The 7,147-nt window shown below is 45.6% G+C and overlaps 1 long non-coding RNA gene across 1 annotated transcript; it reads right to left on the bottom strand.

Moving 5' to 3' along the window:
* Positions 1-6: 6 nt before the first annotated feature.
* Positions 7-4,338, bottom strand: LOC102731361 (uncharacterized). The gene is made up of 4 exons (XR_014141587.1): positions 4,198-4,338; positions 2,431-2,640; positions 1,253-1,443; positions 7-109 (listed from the first exon to the last, which is right to left on the bottom strand). It is a non-coding gene; the product is annotated as an uncharacterized LOC102731361 (long non-coding RNA).
* Between the last annotated feature and the right edge of the window lie 2,809 nt (positions 4,339-7,147).

Here is a 7,147-nt window from a genome sequence, read left to right as displayed (position 1 = left end):
CATACATACATACATAAAAGTGGGGTGCTTGGCTATCTCAGTCAGTGGAGCATGCAACTCTTGATCTCCAAGCCAGGAGTTCAAGCCCCACAATGGGGGTAAGAGTTTACTTTAAAAAAAAAAAAAATTAATAAGAAATCTGTCAAAATGACAGGAATGCCTTTATGATAAAGAAAAAGCTTTGGGGCACCTGGGTGGCTCAGTTGGTTAAGCATCTGGCTCTTGGTTTTGGCTCAGGTCATGATCTCCAGTTCCTGAGATGGAGCCTTGCATGGGGCTCCGGGCTCCATGCTCAGTGGGGAATCTGCTTGAAATATTCTCTCCCTCTGCCCCTGTCCCCACTTGCTCTTGCGTGCTCTCTCCCCAAAATAAATAAATAAATCTTAAAATAAAATTAAAAAAAAAAGAAAGAAAGAAAAGCCTCAATCCAACTATATTATTGCTATAATAAGAAATTTCAGGGGCTCAGTAGAGCATGTACCTTTTTTTTTTTTTTAAAGATTTTATTTATTTATTTGAGAGAGAGAGAGAGAGCACAAGCAGGGGGAGCAGCAGAGGGAGAGGGAGAAGCAGGCTTCCTGCCAAGCAAGGAGCCCGATGTGGGACTCGATCCCAGGACCCTGAGATCATGACCTGAGCTGAAGACAGACGCTTAACAACTGAGCCACCCAGGCGCCCAAAGCATGCAACTCTTGAACTTGGGGTTGTGAGCTCAAGCCCCACGTTGGGTGGAGAGATTACTTAAAAATAAAATCTTTTAAAAAAAAAAAAGGAAAGAAATTTCAGATTTTTTCATTGCCATTTGGGAATTTATTTCATCTTCCCTCAAACAGAAAGGTCACCATCTTCCAGACCAGACAACTTCTCACAGAAAAAGAGAGGAAATCTCCCTCACTTTCCTAACAATGTGGCTTCACGAGGGCAAGCAGGTATGCCTGACACACAGTGGATACTCACTCCCTGTTAAATGAAGGTTGTCACCATGAACAACCCAGGCTGCCCAGGCCTGCCAAACCTCTCAGAGAACACACCTGGCAAATCCATATAGCAGTCAGAATTCGGTATACATCTACATCATTATTATATCAGGGAATCTATCCTTTTTTGAAGCTATAGCCAATTTAGTACAAGAGAGGTAATATGAAGTGAGAACATCACTTTAACATTTACCAGTCCAACAGAATGTTCAACAAAGACATGCCTATCCCTCAGATGACATATGCCCTATCAGCCTGGGGTAGCACCCTCCTACCTGACACGATCGTTACAGGGCCTCTGATCTCTGTCAGCTTCTGCCTGGTGAAGTTCCGAATGAGGCACTGGATCAAAGTGCTCTTTCCAACTTTTGGAGGCCCCATCACCACCACCACTATTGGTGGGGGCTCTAATGGAGTTCGATCAACCACTGGAATGTGATGCTTTTTTGTCTTCAAATCTTGAGTCCTATTTGTAAAAAGAAAGAAAAATTAAATCCACTTTCAAAATATAAAAGGCATCATCCTTATAAGTAAAGATTTTAAAGAGAGCAGAACAGACAATATGGATACTATTAACTTGTTAACTTCTAGACCCAATCCAAATAACCACTTTAGTAAACATGTAACAGATTGACTTCAACAGTATAGAGTATTGAAAACTATACACACCTTAAATCTGATTGCTTTATTAGCTGACTGTACTAGTTTAAAAAAAAAAAGATAAACATGCAGGCAGTGTATCATAATGAATAACAGCAGGAGCTATGGAGTTAAATTTGGCTCTCCTATTAGAATTTAATTCAATAATGTTTAAAGTACAATGGCTGGCATATAATAAGAATGCATTAAATAAAGCTATTTATTACTACATATTATATGAAACATATCCAGAAAAAAACACAAGCACACTTATTACCATAGAAACTGTTTAAATTTTACAAATTCTTTCTTTCTTTCTAGAAGGCTCCAGGCGCAGTGTGGGGTCTAACATGGGGCTTGAACTCACATAAAGAGTTGGATGCTTAACCGACAGAGCCACCTCAGAGCCCCACAAACAAAGAAATTCTATAAAGAAAAACTCTTAAGCTTTTCTCTTGGGCAAAAAAAGCCAATCAGTGGGCAGATACTGGAGGCAAGACAGCTTCCACAGGAAAGACTACTTGCTCACATTTTATTTTTTTATTTTTTTATTTTTTTAATGTAGGGTCCATGCCCAGCATGGATCCAATGCAGGGCTTGAACTCACAACCCTGAGATCAAGACCTGAGCAGAGATCAAGAATTGGATGCTTAACCAACTGAGTCACCTAGGCTCACATTTTAGTAAAAGGAATATGGTATGCATCTTCATGTCCTTCAAAGCTGTTAAAGACTCATGAATCCAAACATCTGGGGAGACTCCTACTGTTTAAAAAGAATAAATGGAATAACAACTAGACTCCGGCTAAACATACCTATGAAAGGATCGAGCCATCCGCACAGCAGACTGGACTGCAAAAGCTTTGGGGTTTCTCTTCCGGGCATCTTCCTCATCTCCAAGTTGGAGATCCTGCAGATGCCGTTTCTTTTTCTTCTCAGCTTTGGGCCCACTGTTTTTCTTTCTGTGTTTCTTCTGGTCCTTAGTCTCCATAGTGGCTTTTTGCCAATTCACAGGTAACTCTAACCTACATTGATAAGGCAGGGATATGGGAAACATTTTACAATCCAGAAAACACCCAAGGAAAAACAGCAAATTTCATTTATTTCTTTATGAAGAGATAAGGTATTCCTGCAACAAGGATAGAAATTGCTTAATACTATTCCCCATTTCATTTCTCTATTATACTATAAATTAGATTTGCTAGTTCCTTCTGCTTATGTTACTTTTTATTCATCTTAAGTGTCTATATCAGCACTATTTCTGCAATAATGGAAATACTCTATACCTATACTTTTCAACACAGTGGCCACTTACCACATGTGGCTTCTGAGAACTTAAAATGGACCCAGTGAAACTGAGAAACTGAAATTGAATATAATTTTAATTAATTCCATTCTAAATTTAAATAGCCATATGTGACTAGTAGTTACCACACTGGACTGCTCAGCCCAAAATATCAGTTGCACTAATGAAGTGGTTTCCAAACTTAAACCATCTTTAAGACATTTTAACAAATTAAAGCATTTTAATAATCCTCCAACATGATAACATGTGTTACTTTTAGTACCTGTTGATTCTGTAAAACTTTTAAATTACAATAATCATTTATATGCATTTAAAAAAATAGTAACATCTAGATGTGTGAGATATGGTTGATTGTGGATGATGCCTGGAGACCACATGTATTTGCAGAAACCCTTACAAAGATTTCTGAGCGTCCTAGGAATTCATGGCCCATAAATTGAGAAACACTGAATTAGTGAGCTTTTTTAGGAAACTAGGCTGTATACAATCTGAGCACTTGGCTAATTAAAAAAAGAAAAAGAAACTAAGAAAAAAGGAAAAAAGGTCACTTCACTCAGTTAAGTTACTGAATTAATTTCAGTTCAATAAATGTTTGTGCCTGCCTATGATGTACTAGGCATTTTGCCAAGAGAGGACTACAGCTGTGATCCGACTAGCGAAGGAAATCCAAACTAGTATCTTTCATGCCATGCAGTAAAGGGCCACATGAGAAGGCTGCACTTAGGAGATCAGTCAGAGACTTCCCACGGACACACACCAGCGCCAACAGAAGTCCACATATACCAGCATAATGTCAGGAAACACCAGCCAGGAGTTAGGAGAGCCGAGTTCTAGGGAACGCTTTGAAACTAAATAGCTATGTGATTTCAGGACGTTATTTTTCCTCTCTACTACATTTTGTTCCCAAACGTGTACTGACACTTTTCTCCCTCTCTTGGGGGGCGGGGAGAGGGATGGGAAAAGCACAACATGGAATCAACAGATGTGGCCCAGGTCTGAGTCACCTGCTAGGATTATCCCGCCAAGGAACGACCTCTCTCTTCTCCCTGCCACCTCCCCACCCGGTTCGGGCTCTCCGCACGAATTCATTCAGCCATCCCAAGGACCTCGGAGCAAGACTCCGGCACGCACTATGTGTGACCGGTCCAGCGCCTGAGGCGCTCTTCAGGGGCAAAGACTGTCCTGGCCGACTTTGCCAAGCACGACTCGCAAAACTCTCAGAGCCCCAGTCCCCGGGTGCCCACCACCGCCACCTCCCCTACCCCGCGGCCGTTACCGGGTTCACAACCGCTACTCCTCAGGCCCGCATGGACAGCGCCGGAAACGGAAATGCACCCTACGCGCGGACTCTATAGGCCGGCAGGAAACAAGGCTGCAGAAGAAAGAGACCGGCCAAAGGACGACTCGCGGGAAAGCCGGAAGGCAGGCTCCTGATTGGCTGAGGACGGGCGCAGGCGACAACTGCGCGGTGCGATCCAACCTGAGGCCGCGCGCCGCCCGGGCCCGGCGGGGACGGCGGCCGCACTGCCCACACGGCTTTGGGACTCCGAGCCGGTTCGTCGCGCACGTCTGAGTTCCCCCGGAGGCCGTGGCGACAGTGCGGCCTAGAGCCCGTTCCTTGGTGTGGGACGAAGGACGAAGTAACATATTTAGTCTCGGTCAACCGGAGTCGTGGCCCCCGTCGCCTCCGAATGCCACCGGCATCAGGTCCCTCCATGGCCTATTGGAATAGCCCACGGTTGGGAGTCTTGTCTGGCTCATCTGCCTGCTCATCCTTAAAGATGGCAGAGCTGGACATTCTCGGACTTCTTCAGTGCTGTAATTCCCTCTTTTGCCAGCACCGAGACTGAGGGCAGGGACAAACTCTGACTCAGCACGTTCTCTGGTCCTGGAAATGGGCCTTTCCGCGGAAGAACGCAGCCTCTTGCAGTTTCTTCCAGCACGGGTTTGCCCTCCCAGGGCCCTGCCCATTCCCACCGGAGGGACTTCTTGAAGTTCATCTAACCCCCATCTCAGGTGAGCTGGGATGTCCTCGTGGCTACAAAGCTGTGTACATTTTCGGAATTTGTGTCTCCCTCTTGCCTTGGAGGTTTTCTTTTCAGTGTGCTCTCACCAGTGCTCCTGAGACTCAGTTCTACCCCCACAAAACTAGGCTCACTCTAGTAATTGAAACCTCTATGCTTCATGCTTTTCACAGTGAGCTCATTCTCTCCCTCGGCATCCCACAGGTATTCACTCTGCAGTGCTAGGGCGGGCTGCTCTACAGGGCACCCACTTCTCTCATCTGTCAAGAGCGTGTAATTTAGTAACTCCCTCCAACAGTATCCCTCTCACTTCTTGGAGCTTTCAGTTTACAGGTAGATAATCCCAACATTCTCTTAGCTCCATGAGTCCCATTCTTGTCCTCTGTCTTACATCAGCCCCTCACTCTGCCTGTGATCAGACCCTAGACTTTGTCAGGTCCAAGGATTGCAGTCCCCAAAGCATCCCACACTGACTGCCACCTCGCATCTTGAGGTTTCTCCCTCTAATGCCCTGAAATCAACTGTAATCCAACCAGTACCTCTGACCCAGATCTTCCTCCCTTGATGAATTCTCCTTCCCTAGTAAGCTCGCTTAAACTCCATGGGCAATCATTATCATCAGTCTCTTGTATACTGACTGCCTCACCTCCCTGTCACCTCATCATATCTGCTCGGTAAAATAAGAGCCCTGGGTAGACCCTATTCTCCATCTACGGCATGCTACCACAAATGGCTGGAGGAAACCCTGGAACCAGGCTGACCACCCTCAGCTCAGTAATGCTAACTTTGCCTGGTCTATGCCATTCTTCCAAATGAGTATTTCACATCTTCTCTCTTCAGTCCTTCCCACCACCTCTCCCTTCCTTGCTTCTGACTTCACCAAAAAAATGGAAGTGAAGACTCCCACCATCACAGACTTTCACCACCACATCCACTCATGCTCCCCTCTGCTACCTGCCTGTTACTGTAGGTGAACTACCGGTATGTCCCCCTAAAGGAATCCTGCACTCAAGTGCAAGATCCCATCATCTCCAGGGTGTCACTCCCCCCAGTCTATTCTCTCCCCAACATCATCAGTTTTTACTGGACTATTCCCATCACTGTACAACATGCGGTTATTTCTCCCATCTTCAAAACAAACTCCTCTTGGCCCGTTTCCTATAACAGATACTACACCTTTTCTCCGTTCCTCTTTGTAGCAAAATTTCACAAAGGAATTGTCAATGTGTTCTCCAGTTCCTCTCCTCCTATTCTCTCTTAGATTCTCTTTGCTCCCAGCACACCACCCACAATCTTGGCTGCTCCTTCTCAGTAGCCTTTGCTAAAGGTTCTTCCACTCCTACCTGACATGTTCAAGTTCGACCCCCCACAGGACTCGGCCTTTGCTCTTCTCGTCTGTGTCTGTACTTCTTCCCTGGTGATTTCATTCTGTCTTGTAGTTTTATATGTCATCTGTATCCGTTAACAATTTATTGTATCTCTGCTACAAATTCATTCTTAATTGCCTACTCTAAAAATGTTTCCTTTGACACTGGCATATGTATTAAGTTTTGTAAGTAGGGGGCGATGGAGAGGCTTTGCAGGAGCAAGCAGTCTTTCTGCCTGGTTTTGCTTTGCTTCTTGGCCAGGCTCCTGCAGGTGGGTCATTTTTCCAGGGCCAGCGCCTCCAGTATGTGGTGCCCAGCAGCATCTGCTGGCCAGCACGCCCCACTCTTTCTTCCCCTACCCCCACCTCCTGGCACTTTTGTCATGGAGGGACTCTCCTGAGACACCTGCCTTTTTCCCCAGCACCCAGACAGGGATTGCCAGCAGGTTCCAGTGGTGCAGCACTGCAGAGGCCGCCCTGACACCAGTGGGCCATGGCCATACCCCTTCAGTGAGGTCTGGATCTCAGCTGATAGGGCTTGGAGTTGAGGAGGGGGACTCTTCCTGGGCCTTCTGTCCCTGTCCTAGGGTACTGGCCGCTCCTCAGATCTGCTATTCTTAATATTCTTTAGAGTTCTCTTCTTACTAGCCCATACCTCATTGCTCCAATTCCCTGTTGCAGTTAATAATGCTTAATGTAAACAAACTGAGTGTTGTTGGAGTGGGGGGTGGGGTGGGAGGGATGGGGTGACTGGGTGATAGACACTGGGGAGGGTACGTGCTCTGTTAAGCGCTGTGAATTGTGCAGGACTGTTGAATCTCAGATCTGTACCTCTG

The sequence above is a fragment of the Leptonychotes weddellii genome, unplaced genomic scaffold (assembly GCF_054177405.1).
Source record: "Leptonychotes weddellii isolate Sample4059 unplaced genomic scaffold, ASM5417740v2 HiC_scaffold_10891, whole genome shotgun sequence".
NCBI classification, from domain to species: Eukaryota; Metazoa; Chordata; class Mammalia; order Carnivora; family Phocidae; genus Leptonychotes; species Leptonychotes weddellii.
The sequence above is the reverse complement of the archived record's forward strand: the minus strand, read 5'-3'. Positions and strand labels throughout refer to the sequence as shown.